The following is a 21550-nucleotide window of genomic DNA, read 5'->3' as shown; positions in this document are numbered from 1 at the left end:
CATCTTCCAGAGCACGTATACCCACAGAACTCAGAGTATACTTTTTCTGCTGCCCAATCCACATATTTTTATCTCTAGTTTTTGGTATAGTGCTTGGCATGTAGTATACCCTTAACACTTACCTATTACAGCTAGGAATCATGCTAACTGTTCTCTGGTGCCCAGCTTCACCAAATCACAAAATGTCAAAATTAAAAAGGATCTAATTATTCATCTATCCAGGTAATCTAATTTTATAGAAGAGAAGATGTCTGTAGAATGCATAAACACAAGGAAGCATGTTATATTCAAAGTCACACAACAAATCAAGATCAGAGTTGGGACAGATATATTCATTATCTTATCCACTGCTTGTTACAATAGCTCTTTAACAATATGCTCTGCTTTCTAAATTAAAGATTAAGTATTGCATACAATTAGTCATGATAAATATTTATAATTTGAGTACATTATTAACTATATATTTTTAAAAGTTGAAATAATCTGAAGTTAGGCTTTCGTAGAATACCTTTTTATTTGATGCCTGTGACAGTTATTATATGGGCAGAAACTAGGTTACAATTTTGTAGAGGTCAGCTTACACCTGTCGCTGTGTCTCAGCAAATGCCTGTCACCAGATACTGATAGAAAAAAAAAAATAAGTTCAAAATTAGCCTCTTTATCAAGAACAGAAAAAATGACTGCCTCTGCCGCCCTCTTTAAAAATGTAGCCTGATGAAATACATACATCTTGGATCAAAATAAAGCTTTTTTAGGGAAAAGAGGTATATAATTTTCTTGAGGCAAGGGCAGAGCCTAGTGTTTGGAGGCAAATACATTTAGTCAGTGAATACGCTAGAGAGACTAAAAAGTAGCAATAACTGTGTTCTTAAAAGTTTACCACTATGATGACATACCAGTTTTGTTTTACTTTAGTTTTGTTTGTTGGTTTAAGTGGTCTCATCTATCTTTTACAGCATTTCCCTGTCCTTGTGGGTTAAGGTGGTTTGCTGTTGATTGAAGATTCCCCATGACATTTCTGTGTCAGGATCTGACCCTGGGGATGGTTTGTTCCCTCACACAGCAAAAGCCATCCATGGCTTATTTCTGAGTCCAGATGTCTGTAGAAAGGGCTTTCAAATCTGTATGAAAATGAAAAATCGAGCACACTGGATTTTCACAATGATAATAAAAATAAAAGCTCGCATTTATTAAGAATTTACTCTGATGCAGATTTTGAGCTAAAAACAACATCCATGCATACATTTAATCCTCACAACTCTGTAAGGTAGGTTATATTATGTACTGCATTCCATAGACAAGGAAAATTGGGTTAAAACAGTTAAAAAGCAGTATTTACTTGGATGGAAAGCCTTTTGCAGTATAATCTTTACAGTGTGAACTACTCTACATTTTCAACCAAAATTATCCTATGCAGTAGGCACTATTAATATCACAATAATTTAGCAGAAGAAGAGACTGAGCAATAACACAACTTGCCTAGCCATACTGCTAGTACATAGAGCAGCTGGAGAGTTGAGATTTTGACTTATGTAACCCTTTATTTCATTGTTCACTTGGCATAATGCAGATCTATCACCAAAATAGTGTGTGAAGTGTTACATAAATTATCTCTAGCATAGTAAGTAAAATATAAATAGGTATATTGTAGAGTGAAGTTTTATCATAAAGTATTAATATTGTTTCTAAATTTTAAAGGGTGGATTATAAATTTAAATTGGGAATTAGTTGTAATCGTTATTCAAATTCTAAATTAATTTTCTCCAATCACAAATAGAAACTTCAAATCTATTGGATCATCTGCAATACTTTCATTATAACATTATAGCTTGAACTATGATGAGACAGTTTTACATTTTACTTAAATTTACTTTTAAATAAACTAAAACTTTAATAAATAGTGGTTATAATAGAAATAATCCACAAATTATTTCTGTTATCAATGAATATGTTTTGTTAATCTTTCTTTTTTCTCTTTACTCTCTTTGCTTCCTTCTTCACAGATTCCTTCAGCATTTTGTTAACTTTTTAGGAATCCATAAAACACTAGGAAGAAACAAGGGTTATATAAGAAAGGCCTGGCAGAAATACAGTCAGGACAAGTCCACTATGGTTGAGAATTGTTCACACTGATTATGAAAGAATGATGCCTCAGCTTCACTAATATATAAGAGGCACTTATTTTTCCTTGGCACTCAATGATCTTATCAAAATGTCTAGTTGTAATTGTATCACAATGGTGTTTAGAATATAATTTGAAGTGCTTTTTACTTTTTTAATTTTTGAGGGTACATAATAGGTATATATAATTATGGGGTACATGATATGTTTCAATACAGTCATTAAAATGTGAAATAAATACATTGTTAAGAATGGGGTATCCATTCCCCCAAGTATTTATCCATGGACTTGCAAATATCCAGTTACACTCTTTAAATTATTTTAAAATGTATGGTTATTATTGACTGTAGTCACTCCGTTGTGTTATCAGATAGTAGGTCTTATTCTTTCTTTTTATTTTGTTGTACCCATTAATTATCCCTACCTCTTCACCACCCCCCACTATCCTTCCCAGCCTCTGGTAGCCATCTTTCTGTGCTCTATGTCCATGAGTTAAACTGTTTTGACTTTTAGATCCCACAAATAAGTGACAACATGCAATGTTTGTTTTTCTGTACCTGGCTTATTTTACTTGTGAAGATTTCTGGTTTCATCCATGCTGTTGCAAGTAGCTGGATCTCATTCATTTTCATGGCTGAATAGCACTCGATTGTGTATGTGTACCACATTTTCTTTATCCATTTGTCTATTGACAGACATGTAGATTGCTTCCAAATCTTAGCTATTGTTAACAATGCTGCAACAAACATAGGAGTGCAGATATCTGTTCAATATACCGACTTCCTTTCTTTTGAGTATATACCAAGCAGTGGGATTGCTGGATCATATGGTAGTCAATACCCATCTGACAAAGGATTAATAACCAGAATATATAAGGAGCTCAAACAACTCTATAGGAAAAATCTTATAATCTAATCAAAAGATGGGAAAATGATTTGAATAGACATTTCTCAAAAGAATAAATGAGTTAAGGGTTTTTTTTTCAAAATCATTTTGTGATAAATATTTGTATTACATTTTGCAGATTTAAATACAGAATGTTCTTATATAAATATTTGCTAAATAGCATTTTGGTAATATGTAAAAAAAATGTACTGGAACACTGGGTATTAAATACCAAAAAGTCTTCTACCAGGGAGATATTTACTTGAAGAAGTTGTCTAGGATATGCCTTATTTCATTTTGAAAATTTGTTGGCAAGCAACAGACATGTGAAAAAATGCTCATCATCACTGGTTATCAGAGAAATGCAGATCAAAACCACAATGAGATACCATCTCACACCAGTTAGAATGGCAATCATTAAAAAGTCAGGAAAAAACAGGTGCTGGAGAGGATGTGGAGAAATAGAACACTTTTACACTGTTGGTGGGACTGTAAACTAGTTCAACCATCATAGAAGACAGTGTGGCGATTCCTCAAGGATCTAGAACTAGAAATACCATTTGACCCAGCCATCCCATTACTGGGTATATACCCAAAGGATTGTAAGTCATGCTACTATGAAGACACGCACACATATGTTTATTATGGCACTATTCACAATAGCAAAGACTTCGAACCAACCCAAATGTCCATCAATGATAGACTGGATTAAGAAAATATGGCACATATACACCATGGAATACTATGCAGCCATAAAAAAGGATGAGTTCATGTCCTTTGCAGGGACATGGATGAAGCTGGAAACCATCATTCTGAGCAAACTATCTCAAGGACAGAAAACCAAACACCACATGTTTTTACTCATAGGAGGGAACTGAACAATGAGAACACTTGGACACAGGGCAGGGAACATCACACACTGGGGCCTGTCATGGTGTGAGGGGATGGGGGAGGGATAGCACTAGGAGAAATACTTAATGTAAATGACAAGTTAATGGGTGCGGCAAACCATCATGGCACATGTATACATATGTAACAAACCTGCATGTTGTGCACATGTACCCTAGAACTTAAAGTATAGTAAAAACAAAAATTTGTATAATAAAAACAAAAATTTGTTGGCAAGCATTTAAAAATGTTTATGCATAGTGTCTGTATTTCCGTCTATGCATCCTGCTGTTTGGCAGTGAGACAGAACCAGAGAATGTGGCGGTCGTACATATTCTGGTGTGTTCTTTTAGTTTTTGTCTCTATAGAGAAACATTTTCTCAATGCACATTAAATCCTGGAATTGCTTTGAAAGTTTTTCAGTTACTTTGCCTGAGTTTTGAGCAAAACTCCCTTTACTCTTGTGTAAATTCAGATTAAGAAAGTCATGTAAGAGGGGCCATAAAAGAGTATGGGAAGCATTGATTTCTGAGTCTGAAAATAAGACTGCCAAGGTTTCTTATGCTTAATGAGGCCGTGGGTCCCGCATTTTGAAGATTATTGATATTTAGAACTGTAAAATGGTGTGTGGTAAAAGTGGAATGAACTAGATTTTCATGGTGATTTACATGCGTTTATATAATCTTTGCACTGTGCAGTCTTACAGTAAGGAACTCATATACCCTTTAATGTCAGTGAAGACACAAGCCTTATAGTAGAAGTAGTGCAATAATTACAACTGACCTTGATTTCAAGGAGTCCAAGAAATATTATTGTACCTTAGTGGCAAATATTATCACCCTACTTATGCAAATTTTACTCTACCTGCAGATTTTCTGAGGCTCAAATCTGAGGAAATTAGCAATGGATAAGTGCTTAAATAAAAAGTATGAATGGAGTTATTCCTGTTTTCCTTTTCTACTATGGATCTTGGGTGGAAGAAAAAACTTATGACTGGTAATGTGGACTTACTGTTTTAGGATTAATATTTTTTCAGAATCATTTCTACTGTAAATCTGTATGTTGAGAAATTTTTTTTCCCTGAATGTCAAAAGATACAAGTGAGCAATGCTCACTGTGAAACTGGATTAAAACAGGGCATTGACTTGAACTTTATAAATTTTTCTCTTTATATGTTTTGAATCCTGTATTAATTGAATGTTTTAAAATGTGTATATCAATTACATATAAACGTACATGCACACACACGATACACACAATTTTATTTGCACCTTAGTGAAATCACTTTGTTTTTCTTGGCTTTTTACATTTTTATATCAATATTATTGTAATTAAGTGAAGCTAATTGTGTTAGAACAATTCGCTAGTTACTAATCTTGAAAGTTAACTTAAGGCAACTTAAAAGCACAATGAGCCAATAGAAACATTTTAAGTTAGGTTCAGTGAATTTAATTATATAGAAAACCAATTATTAACTTTTAATTTAAAGGTATTTCCAAGTAGCTTCTTGTCTTCTCTAGAAATACATTTCTGAATATTTATTTTCAAAACATTGCTGATATGATGATTAGGAATTACTCTACTTTTTACTATGAGCAACTGGATGCTGATAGATTGGAAAATCTAGAGGAAATGAATAAATTCTTAGATATATACAACCTACCAAGATTGATCCACGAAGAAATCCAGAACCTGAAAACACCGATAACAACTAACAAGATTAAAGCCATAATTGAGTCTCCCAGTAAAGAAAAGCCTGGGACCTGATGGCTTCATTGCTGAATTCTACCAACCATTTCAAGAAGAACTAATATCAATCCTATTCAAAATATTCCAAAAAACAGAGGAGGAGTGAATTTAACAGTACATTAAAAAGATCATTCATCATGACCAAGTGGGATTTATCCCTGAGATGCAAGAACAGTTCAACATACACAAATCAATCAATGTAATACATTGTATCAATAGAATGATCATTTCTATTGATGCAGATAAAACATTTGATAAAATTCAACATCCCTTCATGATAAAAAAAAAAGGTACCCTCAGAAAAACAAAGTATAGAAGGAATCTACCTCAAAATAATAAAAACCATATATAACAGACTAACTGAAAGCCTTTCCTCTAAGATCTGGAAGACGACAAGGATGCCCACTGTCACTACTGTATTAAACATATTATTGGAAGTTCTAGCTAGAGCAATCAGATAAGAGAAATAAATAAAAGACATCCAAACTGGAAAGGGAGAAATCAAGTTATCTTCGTTTGCAGATGATATGATACTGTATTTGGGAAAAACTGAAGACTCCACTGAAAAGCTATTAGAACTAATTAACAAATTCAGTAAAGTTACAGGATACAAAATCAACATACACAAATCAGTAGCATTTCTACATCCCCACATTGAACAATCTGAAAAAGAAATAAAAAGTAATAAAAAGTAATCTTATTTACAATAACCACAAATAAAATTAAATGCCTAGGAATTAACTTAACCAAAGAAGTGAAAGATCTCTATAATAAAAACTATAAAACACTCATGGCTCCCTCCCCAAGATGGCTGCTGAAGACAAGCTACTGCTGCCATGGCTCCCTGAGCTGTTCAAAACTGTCAAAGTTTCTGGACGAAGTAGAAGTAGCTGTTGAACCTGCTGGTTCCTGGATAGTCCAGGAGAAGGTATTCAAGGGCCTGGACCTCCTTGAGAAGGCTGCCAAAATGTTATCACAGCTTGGCTCCTTCAGCCAAAATGAAGATTTGTAAGAGATTGCTTCCACTGACCTGAAGTGCTTGTTGGTGTCCTCACCATGAAACAAGTCAACCCCAGCAAGCATCTAGATCATTTGCAGCGGGCTCCAAAATGCTTTATAAACTACTTAACTCAGTGCCATTACTATCATGTGGCAGAGTTTGAGCTGCCCCAAACTGAGAACAACTCAGCTGAAAATCACACTGCTAATTCCTCCATTGCTATCCTAGCCTCGTTTCTATGGCATCTCAAAGACAGGCTAAAATAGAGAGATACAAGCAGAAGAAAGAGTTGGAGCATAGGTTGTCTGCACTGAAATATGTTGTGGAAAGTGGTCAATCAGATGATGAGTGTATTCGTGAATATTATCTTCCTCACCTTCAGAGGTGGTTTGGTATCAGCTTAGAAGAGATTGAGAGCATTGACCAGGAAATAAAGATCCTGAGAGAAAGAGAGTCTTCAAGAGAGCCCTCAACTTCTAACACATCTCACCAGGAGAGGCCACCAGTGATACCCTTCATTCTCGCCCAGGACATATCCAAGGCAAAGTATTTGGAGCTGGTTATCCAAGTCTAGCAACTATGATGGTGAGTGACTGCCATGAACAACATCGGATATATGGAATGGAGCATTACCAAATCAGGGAATATCCAAGGCAACATCAGAGGAATTCAGAAAAGCAGCTCAGCAACAGGAAGATCAAGAAGAAAAGGAGGAAGAGGATGATGAAACAAACACTCTACAGAGCTTGGGAATGGGATGACAGGCAGGACATCCATCCTAGGGGCAATGGCAGCCGACAGAAAATGGGCTGATCTTCCCGCAACGTAACAGGACTGCAAGGTGCACACTTGCCCTCTCCAAGGAAAACCATGCAGTCTTCCCCTCCCTGGGCTCCCGCTTCAGCTGTGTACAATGAAGTCAAAGATGCTAAATCTTACTTTGCATTCAATAAAGTGTCAAGTGATTTAAAAATAATAATAAATAAATAATAAACCACTCATGAAAGAAATTGAAGACACACAAAAAATGAAAAGATATTCCATGTGAATGGAGTGGAAGAATCAATGCAATCCTTATCAAAATACAAATGATATTCTTCACATAAATAGAAAAAAATCCCAAAATTTAAATGAAACCACAAACCACTCCGAATAGGCAAAGCTATTCTGAGACAAAGAATAAAACTGGAGGAATCACATTACCTAACTTCAAATTATGCTACAAAACTATATTAACCCAAACAGCATGGTACTGGCACAAAAACAGATACATAGACCAATGGAACAGAATGGAGAACCCAGAAACGAAGCCATAAACCTACAGTGAACTCATTTTAAACAAAGGTGCCAAAAACACACATTGAGGAAAAGACAATTTCTTCAATAAATGGTTTTGTGAAAACTGTGCACTCATAAGCAGAAAAATGAAACTAGACCCCTATGTCTTACCATATACAAAAATCAAATGAAAGTGAATTAAAGACTTAAATCTAAGACTTCAGAGTGAAACTACTACAAGAAAACATTGGGAAAATTCTCCAGGACATTGGTCTGGAGCAAAGATTTATTGAATAGTACCCCATAAGCACAGGCAACCAAAGCAAAAATGGACAAATGGAATCACATCAAGTTAAAAAGCTTCTGCACTGCAAAGAAAACAATCAACAAGGTGAAGAGACAACCCATAGAATGGGAGAAAATATTTACAAACTACCCATCTGACAAGGGACTAATAACCAGAATATATAAGGAGCTCAAACAACTTTATAGGAAAAATCAAATAATCCAGTAAAAAATAGACAAAAGTTATGAATAGACACTTCTCAAAAGAAGACATACAAATGATAAACAGGTATATGAAAAGGTGCTCAATATCATTAATCATGAGAGAAATGCAAATTGAAACTACAATGAGATATTATCACACCCAGTAAAATGGCTTATATCCAAAAGACAGATAATAACAAATGTTGGAGTTGATATGAGAAAAAGAGGACCCTCAGGCACTGTTGGTGAAATGTCAATTAGTACAGCTACTACAGAGAACAGTTTGGAGCTTCCTCAAAAATCTAAAAACAGAGCTACCATAAGATCCATCAATCCCACTGCTAGGTATGTACCCAAAAGAAAGGAAATCAAAATATCCCAGAGATATCTGCATTTCTATGTTTATTGCAGAACTATTTAGAATAGCTACTATTTGGAAGCAATCTAAGTGTCCATCAATAGATAAATGGATAAAGAAAATGTGGTACATATACACAATGAAGTACTATACAGCCATAAAAAAGAATGAGATCCTGTTATTTGTGACAATGTGGATGGAACTGGGTGTCATTGTGTTAAGTCAAGTAAGCCAGGCACATAAAGACAAACTTGCATGTTCAAACTTATTTGTGGGAGCTAAAAAATCAAACAATTAAACTCATGGAGATAGAGGGTAGAAGGATGAATATCAGAGGCTGGAAACGGTAGTGGAGTGTGGGGGGAAAGTGGGGACAGTTAATGGGTTCAGTAAAATAGAAAGAATGAATAAGATCTAATATTTGCTAGGAGAGCAGAATGACTATAATCAATAATAATTTATTCTTATGTTTTAAAATAACTATAAGAGTATAATTGGATTGTTTGTAACACAAAGTATAAACACTTGAGGGGAAAGATATTCCATTTACCATGATGTAATTATTATGCATTGCATGGCTGTATCAAAGTATCTCATAAATATATATACCTACTATGTACCCACAAAATACAAAAATTAAAAATTACTCTGCTTTTATCTTAATTGCAACTTATATTTCAAATCTCAGGTTTACAAATATTGGAGAATAAAGCAAGGTATTATTCATAGCTCTACTCAATTTATAACTCAATTTTTGCTATGGCTAAAGATAATATTTACAAATACATGTTCACTGAATGTAGAACTAAGAAAATATCCTAGACTTATACATTCTTTATTATTGAATGACCTATATTTCTTATAGAAATCACCAGAAGTAGGTGATTGGGGATTTAAGGTTTCAAAATCATATCAGCAAGCCAAGGGCAATAGACTTTTTAATTATAATGTATTACTTCAATATCCTAAATGCCAACTCCAGAGACCCCTAACTTCCAGCTAGTTCATGATTCTGGTAGCATTAAGTAGCAAAACAGCTTTCAAATATGATGTTAAGTCACAGTGGTGGGTTGAGGAAGAAATGAGGAGGAATTACAGCTGGGCTCCCAGGAATTTTTTATAACATGATGCTTATCTTAGTATGTATGATTGAGTTATTTATGGGTTACATGAGCTACTTTAAAATAGGCTGCAATGCATAACAATCACATTATGATAAATGCGGTATCTGTCCTCCACAAACATTCACTTCACTCTGTAGTGAAAAGTAGTGAATGTAAGTCATGCAGGTCAATATTCTCTCTGAGGTATGTCACAGTGAGGGAAAGCAAGTTTGAGAAACGTTTGTGTCATGGGAAGATCCTTTCTCTTTAGGGTCTAGTTTAATCATCCATCTATCTATTGCACATATTTTTGGAAGTGCTTATTATTTGTATAGATTATGCTATAGTCCAAATTCTGCATTAAACTAACTGTGAGATTCTTGAATACCTTGTAATCTCTGTGCTTGTTTCCTCCTCTGTGTAATAACAAAGTTAATTCAGATGGTAAGAGTTATCTGGCTAGAAAGGCCTTCACTGTCTAAGCAACTCAATCAGCTACTTCAGCACTTTGAGAGCTGCCTTTATTTTCCTATTCTTTCTCTTATATATGGTTAATTTTCCTGTAAAAAGATAGGCTTATAATTTTTACTGAAAAATTAACTCCTGCATTTTACTAACAGTATTTTTAGTCTTAGTGAGAGTGTGTCTAATGAGTTTAAAAAAAAATTTACCCTTGAATGTCATCATAAGCAACAAGGTTGGGAAAGCAAGAAAAGTACAATCACATTCCTCTGTTGATGCCTACAAATGAGAGTGATACACTCAAAGCATTAAAGAACCAGAAGGGTAAGGCATTGCCCGATCAGGATAGAAACCTACCAATTCAAGAACCCACTGGCCAGAGTACTCTTTGGGTGCCTAATGACCAAATGCCAGCTCTAATTTCAAAAATCAAATGTTAATGTTTTTACCGAAGCCAAGTATGTGGATGATTATGTTTACAGTGTAGCTTTCGCTTATTGCTAAACAATAACATCTTTTGCTCTGTTTATATTAAGCAGAAACTCCATGGCAATCAAGTTATCTTCATATGGAGCCCTAATTAGTTTACATAGCAACATTTTGGTTGTGAGTATGACTTCACCAATAAATAGGTGCCTTCACTTGAGGCAAGATGCTAAACAGAAAACCTGCCATGAACTTTGCGATCATCATCAATGGCAATTTAATGAGTTTTTGGTAGAACATAGTATATGATGAATTGTATGCTCTCAGAATAGTCATTTCATAGATTGGATGGCAGGCTAAAACAAGAGAAATGACTGAAGTTTTTAAGGACTTTGTGCTTACTCTGCTAATTATTATTGAAAAAATAGCTTTAGTAACACTGGATAGTTTATGTTCTAATGTATCAGAAGAAAATGGGCACTAATATATTTTACTACTAGGTGCTATGTTTTCAAATTTTATTTTATTTTTTCACTTTTTAATTTAAGATTTATGCCCCTTTATAAGAGTTTCCATCAGACACATACACCTCTTTTACGTTGTACAAAAATCAATATACAATTTGGAAATTGCCTTTTAATTTATTCATCAGGCTCTCATGCATGCCGAAAGCACATTACTGCACATTGAAAGGAAAAGAAAATAATTTTGTCTCTGCTTTGGTTCATATTTTCTCAATTCACAATTGTATTTAACCTCTTAAGAAACTAATTCAGGCATGCTGAAATAAAGCTCATCAAAGGCCGGGCGCGGTGGCTCAAGCCTGTAATCCCAGCACTTTGGGAGGCCGAGGCGGGCGGATCACGTGGTCAGGAGATCGAGACCATCCTGGCTAACACGGTGAAACCCCGTCTCTACTAAAAATACAGAAAAATTAGCTGGGCGTGGTGGCGGGCACCTGTAGTCCCAGCTACTCGGGAGGCTGAGGCAGGAGAATGGCGGGAACCCGGGAGGCGGAGCTTGCAGTGAGCTGAGATCGCGTCACTGCACTCCAGCCTGGGCGACAGAGCAAGACTCCGTCTCAAAAAAAAAAAGCTCATCAAAGTAGCCACAGCATAAAAGAAAAATCCTAATGAAGCTTGGATCAGAAGGTATTTGGGGGTGAATGCTTAAAATGATTTAAGGGTTAAAGATATGAACAATTTTCAAACATGCTAGATTTTATAGATATTTTACAATGTGAGCAGTTTGAGCAAATTACCAATTTAGAGACTTAAAGTATTGAATTCCTACTATGGGCAATGAAGCCAAACCATGGGAGCAGCGTGTCTCTACTTTTCCAGGGGGCTATTTGTTGGGCCATCTAGACCTTTGGTTTTCAAAAGACAGCCTTCAAGCCAGATGCATAAGAATCATCTGGTTTATTTATTAAAGATAGAAATTCCTGAACTCCACTCAAAATTGACAGGCTAGAAATAATTAGGTGGGTTCTAGATGTTAGTATTTTTATTTATATTTTTACTTTTATTTTTTCTGATACAGAGTTTTGCTCTTGTTGCCCAGGCTGGAGTGCAATGGTGTGATCTCAGCTCACTGCAACCTCCCGGGTTCAAGCGATTCTCCTGTCAGCCTCCTGAGTAGCTGGGATTACAGGCACCAGCCACCGTGCCCGGTTAATTTTTGTGTTTTAGGTAGAGATAGGGTTTCACCACGTTGGCCAGGGTGGTCTCGAACTCCTGACCTCAGGTGATCTGCCCGCCTCTGCCTCCTAAAGTGATGTTAGTACTTTTAATGAACCTCTCCAGTTAATGCTGTCCTAGATGCAATGTAGTATGATTCTCACAAAATTCCACATGATATATTTTAGTCTTGTTTTGATATTTAATAAAAGGGAAGGAGAAAGGTAGAGGGTGACAAAATTGCTTTATCGTAATGGGTGCACAATGTACAGACACAACGCTTCCTGCCAAATGAGCTTTTCTCAGAGCTCTGCACCATTTCTTCTGGCACCGTTACTCTTCGTTGCCATCATTTGTTACCTTTTGGTAAACTCTGTGATTTGAGAGGACACAGGTGCTCCAAACCTGAATAGCAGCCTTAGACAGTTTTTAGCTGTTTTGCCATTTGTAGGGAGCACTAGAATTTTTCAGACCCCTTAACTACTCTTTGTTTGACAAATAACACAATAGAGAAGATTGATATCAAGGTCTTTTAGATAATTGTGCAGGAAGAAGCTTCAGGAGCTATACGTTAGCTCTACTATGTTTGTCAACAGTTAAGTGATCCACCAGTCATTTAAAACAAATGAATCTAAATTTATTTTAACACCAGTGCTGATAATAGCATTAAGCATTGGCTTAGCTTAGCGCTACGAATAGACTTTAAATCTTTCATAGTACATGATTGCTAATCACAGCAAGAACATTTGGAAAAGGGATAAAGAGTAAAGGATACAAATTATACTGACACTAATACTATTAGGTCCCTAATAAATAACGGTGAAAGGAAAGAAAGAAAAAGGAAAATGGAAAGTAGGAATGAAGGAAAGGAGGAAACAAATTATACACCTCTTTATACGCATCTGTGTTTCTAAAACAATAAATCTTGTGTGTTTACTTACGAGAATCTGCTAAACGTGTTTAGTTCTAATAATTACTTAATATAATATTTAGGGATAAAATAGCAATACATAAAAAAAAGGATTTTCAAAATAGTTTCTTAAATGTATGCCATGAAATGTGATTTTGAACAAGCCATACATTTTTAAAATCCTGCCTATGCCACTTTTATATCTATTGTGTGACTTAATGCAACAGCGAAAGTACAGCTGCTAATATTCCCTGTGCTGCTTTTCGTTACTAATATTCTCTCATGGGCCTTTGTGCTTTGCCTTGTCTATTGTTCAAAGTAGAAAAGTAATATCTAAATAATAATATTTTACTTTGGCCGGGCACTGTGACTCATGCCTGTAATCCCAGCACTGTGAGAGGCCGAGGTGGGCAGATCATGAGGTCAGCAGTTTGAGACCAGCCTGGCCAACATGGTGAAACTCTGTCTTTACAAAAAAATACAAAAGTAGCTGTGCATGGTGGCACGTGCCTGTGATCCCAGCTACTCTGGAGGCTGAGGCAGAAGAATCGCTTGAACCCAGGAGGCAGAGGTTGCAGTGAGCCAAGATTGCACCACTGCACTCCAGCCTGGGTGACAGAGTGAGACTCTGTCTCAAAAAAAAAATAAAAAAATAAAAAAAATCTTTTAGAAGATGGAAAAATTAAATTTGGAAGCAGAAGTTAAGTGTTCAAGCCTTAGTGCTCTCAATTACTGCTTTTGAGATTTGGGCAAGTCTCTTAAATGCCCCATACCTAAATCCACTCTTTGCTAAAATGGGAATAAAAATACATTTGTTACATTCTTTAGAAAGTGGGGAGACATTCCGAAGAGAGTACTCTGAAAGCTGTTCGCAGATTGTAAACCACTGTTCAATTGCACTCGTTATTCTAATCTTTCAACACAGCTTCTTGCCTTTGGTCGGGATTCTGGATGTTCTAACTTAGCATAGTGTCGACACACAGCTCAGTTCTAATGACAAGAAAATCCAATTCTTACAGAGAAAGAAAATGAATTGTATGCCGTTCGGTCACACATGTGGAACCTGTTATTTTCAATAATAACATGTTAGAGAAGCATTCATTATCGACTAGAAATAACTTATTTCGACAGTTAGCTGTAGTAGAGTTCATGCCGAGTGCTAAGATGCTGACATCAAACAGAAAGAGAGTAAATACAGTAAGCTCCGTTCTAGCAGAAGGCATCCATCAACATGGTTTATTTGCACGGTACTGTATTATTTCTTCTCAATCAGCAAGTTTAAGGTAGGCTTTTTTACAGCAGGAAGTGTTGTCTAGTCATTTCTCTCTCCGTACTGCTCAACCTTTTGCCATTCACAGTAAATCTAAACTATTTTAAGGCCACTTCTCTTTGAACCCACAGGTCTGGTTTAATACTCAAAAGTCACCCTTAGGTTAGAGGATATAAACCCAGTTATTTGAATCTAGGAGAGCTAACCTGCTTTCATGAAGATCTCAGCTTTAGAGTCAGATAAATGTCTTCAGATGCATTTGTGCAGAGTACAGCCAAATGATATGAGGCCAGTTAGAAGATTACATTTCTATGTTCCCTTCCCAGCAGATAAGTTTATCCAGGGACCTATATCCTCTTCATTTCTCAGCAGGAAAAAGAGTATTAAGACTTCGAGCCTAATAAAATGCATAGCATAGCAATTTCATGGGTAAGACAAGAACTGGGCTTGTGGGGAAAACGAAAGCACGAAGTCTGTCCATCAGAATTTTCTTTAAGAAGCCTGTTGTGCATTGGTATCAAAGATCTTCCTCTGGAAGCAATGTATGAAGGGCTGGGATTATCAACAACAAAATGATTGAACTTGAAGCCAGGAGAAAAGTCAGAACCACAAATTATTCTCATAGAAGTAAGAGAAAGAAGAGGTGGCAAGGTACTAAGAAATTACTTTCACTGTAAAATTGGGTGCTGCAAACACACAAGAGATATGACTGCTAAGCAGTATTGTATAAAATACAAACGAACCAAAAATCTCTAGTGACAAAATGATCAATAACACTATACATACTCATAGATTCCCAAAGAGTTGTGTCAATGCATTTTGGACATTTTGATCAGTAGAAAGAAAAATAAATACATTGCAATCCAATATTGAATTTATCTGATTGAAATGTACAAGTATACAAAATGATTATTTTGAAAACATTTTCCCACCAAAATTATTTATATTGTAATCCTATAGTGAATAAAAATCCTTTTTGTACTAGAAAATGTAAATAAGTATATAATTTTTGGATTTGAACAACAAAATAGCTATGTTTAACAAAAGTTTGTGAAGTACTTTTTAGTTTCTTATTATTTCAAGAAGCTAATAAACTCATCAAAATTTAAATTTAAAAAATTTAGAATTCCTTTAAATCAATTCTAAGAATCTAGCTATTCCTTCCCACACCAGGTAGACTACAATTAAAAAAATGGGGTTCTAACAAATGATTTAGCCCATTTTGAATATTACTTTTATTAAACAAATAAATATCAGGTGCTAATGCACAAGGCTTCATCATGTCAAACACACATCCAAGCGAATGATTTTTTAATAAAGACATTACGGAATTTGGAGAAATTACTCTTTCAGGTAATTAAAATGGTCTATGTTAGCCCCTTTCCCCACCACCTAAACCCATATCCATCTCTGTTTCCATAACTCAGATCAAAATGAATCATTTGTAAGATTTTGGAAATAAATTCACTCTACATAGTCTGCTACCTTGTTCTGTGGTAATAGTCTATGTTGCCCTGATGATATAACAACTCATGGGACATTCAGATTTGGGTGTGAGACAATAGGGGTTCAATCTTGATTCTACTACTTACTGGCTATATGGCTTGACTAGTTGCCTGCAGAAAATGAAAAAAAATACAATTTTTATGAGTATTTCATGACGTAGAGCACTTGGTACTGAATATAACACATTACAGTGGGTCAGTAAGTATTGATTTATTATTGATATTGGTTTTTAAAAAACTTTCCTGTGTATAGTATTTAATAAGTAACAAAGAATTATAACAGATAAATCTGATCTTGTTTTCTATTTTTAAAAATAATTATTTTCAAGCCAGTTTATTTTACGTGCTTCAGTCTTGTTTTTTTTTTTTAATTTAACTTAATTTTAAGTTCTGGGATACAGGTGCAGGACATGCAGGTTTGTTACGTAGGTAAACGTGGGCCGTGGTAGTTTGCTGAACCTATCAACCCATCACTTAGGTATTAAGCTCCACATGCATTAACATTTTTGCTTTTCATGTTTCTGTAACCCCCACAGCACCCACAAAAAGAGCACACTCAGCTTTTGGCACAGCTTCAGTGAGTAGCTGTGTCATGCTGTTAAGCTGACTGATTACTACCCGTGTAAATCACCCCAGAAAGCAATTCAGCTTTAGCTTGGCGGTCTCTGGGGTGGCATGGATATTTTATCTTTTCAAATGGGAATAATGTTCAATGCAACAGTCTGGACTCCCGGAAAAGTCTACCGTGTGGTCTTCAATTACATAAAAATGTTGGCAAACTGCTGTAAATCTTGTTCAAACTAGAAAATGCTCAACCCTGTGCAAGCCAGTAGTGATCTTAATCAATTCCTTTTTCCTCTTACAGCCCGTACTTGGCAGAAGGCAGTCATAAATTTTGATGAACTATTTTTCTCTTCATATTATGGAGAGTTTAAGTGATAGGTACATGGTAGTAGATGCCTCCTGTTTTCTGCCCAAGTGATTTGAATCCAATTAATTACATGTGAGGCTTCAGGATCTAGCTTCAGGATTGACTCAGTTAGCAATATTACTCCTTGGCCACAGTTTGAGGTACAGAGTCCTGGGCATGCGACTCAGGTGTATCTAATCAGATTGACGCAGGATTTTTTGCTGGAAATGCTGGGATGAGTCTCACTTCTCCACTGGAATTAGTGATTCAAGTTTGTGAGACTTAAAACTCCTGCATTCTAGGAGCAAGAGCTTGAAAACTCCAAGGCATTAGTATTAGATCTGAGGATTAGGTGCAATCAGAGGAAACAGAGCTGTAAGATGAATTTGATTGGCATCTTTGAGCCATTGATTAAGTTCTCTTGGGAACTAGAAGTGCCTCTGAGCTGTTATGTCTTGTGCACCATTATTTGCTAAACCAGATTGTTTTAGGCTTTCTGTAGCTTAAAATTGAAATAATCCTGAGATATACAGTCTCCTAAATCTATTGTATTTTAGATCATATTGAAGGTCCTGAATCCAGCATTCCTGGCCCAATAGGAATTCCTGGCTGCAATTCCTTGCAGCTTTTCTCCCTGATTATTCAAAGCTTATATACTGTTAAGACTTGCCAGGACAGTGCCTGGTGACTGTATGTGTGTGTGTGTGTGTGTGTGTGTGTGTGTGTGTGTGTGTGTGTGTGTTTGAAGGTCAGCTAATGTCCGGTTATAAATCACTAAAAACACAGTGGCTTAAAGCAACAGCTATCTATTCCTGTTTACTCATAGATGGTTCTTGGCTGTGCACAGGAAGCAAATTTGCTTCAAGATAGGGGCACTTAACCAGGGCTTGGCTGCTTGCTAAGAGTTGGGTTCAGGTTTGTTCCATGCATACTCTCTCTAGAGCTCAGGCTAAAGAAACAATAGTTTCTCATGATAAAGTCTCGAGGTGACGATGAGGTACAAAAGAGCAACAGTAATCCCATAAGCACATTTCAAGACCCTGCTGGTGTATTTGTGTGTTTGAGTGCAGAAGGTACCTCAGTATGTTTTCAGTGGATGACATGTGCAAATAGACTTCTTAATACAATTACCTCATTTGAATTCAAAATAATTGAAATCTTAATATCCAGATTCTATTCCCAGCTTAGTCACTTGTTTTATGACCTATATAGCAAGTCACTTTACCTCTTTAGATTTTTCTCCTCCCCTCTAAAATGGAATTAGTCAATTTTTAGTTCTAAAGTGGTTGTGGAAATAAAATAAAATAATGTAGATGGAAACAAGTTGAAGGAAAAGACTCTATCCTAACTGCAGTGTATGCAGGAATAAATAACCCTAAATACCTGAAGTAGAGAAGAAATTGGGCTTGTGGTTACCAGAAAATCAAGATAGAAAAGAATTATAGTTCTTTTTTAAAAAAATAAATAAATAAAAAGAGAGTGAGAGGAAGAAGGATGAACAACAGCTATCTTAAAAGAGTAAGACACTCTACTAGACAGTGTTTGTTATCTCATTTAATCCACACATTTTTCATGGTGGAAAAACAAAGGGAAAGTAACATTTACTGAGGTGTAGCACTCACAAAATTCTGAACGGCCAATTTTACTTTATGGGTACATGGCTTGATTGGCAGTCTGTCTGTAGGACAGCAGAGATTTCAGAATTTTCCAGCATTATTTCTCATTTCCTGGAGCTTGAATCACACTTATGTCACGAATTGGCTCTCCTCTCCTTGGAAGGTGAGTCAATCACTCTGGGCTTTCTTCTGGGTAAAAATGAGAAAAATGATATTTACTGCAATATTCTACAAGAATTGCAGAATTTTTTAAAAAGTAGTATATACTTGTATGCAGTGCAGAGTTAATTTTTAATAAGTCAGATCTCCTTCTGATTTTACTTCTCTGATAACCAAAACCTAAACATAAATTTGGATTTCCCATCTTCCTGTCTCTCTATACATACACTTCCAGAAATAATTTGATTTACTGTCTTAAGGAACAAAACTGTCCTGTGAAACATAGCAAATGTGTGAGCTAGAATCTTCCTCCTTCTTTAGGCAGCTGAAAAAAAGCAGAGAATAAAAGTAAAATATGGACCCCCTAAAGCTTGCCTACCATTGATTAAGGCAAGAGCAGAAGAAAAATATATAATATGTAAACATCCCTTCTTTCTTTCATTGCATTTTTCCAGGTTATTAAGGTGTAATTTGGATGTTTTCCCCTCAATATTTTTGAAAAAGAGACAAGATTATAAGGGTTCTAAGAGCTGTTGAAAAATCTGGAGTTAAATAAAGTTTATCATTTACCTATACAAAATTTGATTGTTCACAAAAGTGAATATTTTCTAAGCTCTAATGAAATCTTCAGAAATAAGATGATATCACAAATGTTTCTATGGTAGAAGCTACTTCCAGTGTAGTGACTACATGGTTAAAAGCATGACTTCAGTAGTTGTCCTACTTAGGGTGGACAAGAGACAGGCACTGAGCTCTCAGTGGATTGGTACATCAAATTTTACTTCTCACTCATGAAAACCCCACACAGTTCAGTGGGAGTGCTCCTCTATTTATGAGTGTGCCTGGTTGAAAGTGATGACGTTCACTTTCTCTTATATTCTAATTTGCCAGAATTTAGTCTCATGACCAATTGCAATCTTAAAGAAGATTGGGAAATATAGAAAAAGTCTGGTTTGTTTCATGAGCACTAATTATCTTTGCCACAGGAATGAAACACTTTGGGTTTAACTTACAGCTCTCCCATATTTTAACTGCAAGTTCTTGGGCAGTTACCAATCATCTCCAAGCCTTAGGTGTTCAACTATGAAATGAAGACAATCATTGTTGCTTATTTTGAATGCCTTGAGGGTTAGACAAGATATTACCTGGAAGAGCTTGTCCTAGTGCCAGTCATGTAATAATCACTAAAAATAGGCAGTTGTTATCATGCTTATATCAAACCGTTTTCTCCATTATTTGAAAGATCAAGGTATTTCTCAACTAAAAACATTGGAATGATAAACCATGGAGCAAGGTAGAGAGAGTAAATAGTACTGGGGAGGTACATTGGATTGAATGGTGAGTGAATACCTCTCTGTTGAAATGACATGAAAGCTAATATACAAAGAATAGTAATAGCAGGGAACCAGTCTTCCAGCCAATTAAAAATGTATGCAAAGGCCCTGAGGCAGATAATAGCTTACTGTCTTAGAGGAACTAAACCAAGACCAGAGTAACTGTGGCTCAGTGAAATAGATGAAGTAGGGGTAGAAAGAGTGGCACAGGGTAGGGCTAGAGAGGCAGGTAGTGTCCAGAGCACAGGAGCTTAAGATAAGGAGCTTAACAGCTGGTTGAAGTTTTCACAGTTAATAAGGCACCTCTTTAGACTTGTGATCTTTATATTACATCATATATTCTTCCCAGAGTTAGAGGCATAATTATAGCATCTAGTTATATGGGATGATAGAATTAAAAAAAATTTTTAAGTATAATTTCCTTCAATTATTAAAACAAGTCTCTGATATTACTAAGGCAAACAGTAATCCATAGAAACAGATGAGAGATATGTGTTCAGGGGGCTGACTGAACTAGCCAAGATCACACAGTTAGTAAGTGGTGCAACAGGGGTGTAAAATAAGTAAGACTCCTACTTGCTTTGAGGTAGGATAAGGGTGAGAACTTGCACATGGAACATGTATCTACTATGTGCCAGATCTTGGATGAGATATTTTATAAATGTTGCTCAGAAAGATCTTTGGCAATCACATCTGCTGCAATCTGAAATAAATTAGTTTTTTTTTCTTTCTTCTATCATGAAATGTAAGTCATGATATTCTAGTATTCTAACTCAATATTAATGAGGGGGCAGCAATTGCTTCTATTTTCAAGAGCAGATCTGCCAGAAGAGAAAGGTGTTAACATATGAAATATATCCTTAAAAAGTAATAATATCCATGATGAGAATTATACCGTTAGTGCACATTACCCTTATGCTTTGATGATTATATCAGCCAAAGGCAAATGAAACCATGCATTAATTACTGAGTCATTTGTTAAATACAAAATTGTGAATCAATTTTGATCAAAAGAAAGAGTTCAGCTGCATTTAGAGAAAGTGATGACTAATAGTGCATCTAGGTAGACTTAATCCAATTTACCTAAAAACATTACGTATATATTTATCTTTGCCAGTGATTTTAATCCCAGCTAGATACATGTTACACAAGTCATTTTTACCTTTTGGGTAATTTGTCACTATACAAATTTAAGTGAAATTATTTATACAGATAATGAAAACTGAAAATGATTTAAATTTGTGGATTAATTATAATGAGAATATTCTGTATATACATGTTAGACATACAAAAGGGAACTAGCAAAGCAAAGTTGGGAACTCCAGATAAATAGAACATGGTTTTATTTAGCCCTATATTTGTAATGAACCATATGTCTGACACATCTCAGGGGCTAATAACTAATTAG

The 21550-nt window shown here is 35.6% G+C and overlaps 1 pseudogene; it reads left to right on the top strand.

Annotated features, from left to right (window-relative positions):
* The first annotated feature begins 6450 nt into the window (after window positions 1-6450).
* On the top strand, window positions 6451-7456 carry LOC100597279 (annotated as a pseudogene).
* The last annotated feature ends 14094 nt before the right edge of the window (window positions 7457-21550 follow it).

This window comes from Nomascus leucogenys, chromosome 20 (assembly GCF_006542625.1).
Source record: "Nomascus leucogenys isolate Asia chromosome 20, Asia_NLE_v1, whole genome shotgun sequence".
Lineage (NCBI taxonomy): Eukaryota > Metazoa > Chordata > Mammalia > Primates > Hylobatidae > Nomascus > Nomascus leucogenys.
This window is presented reverse-complemented; position numbering and strand designations above follow the sequence as displayed.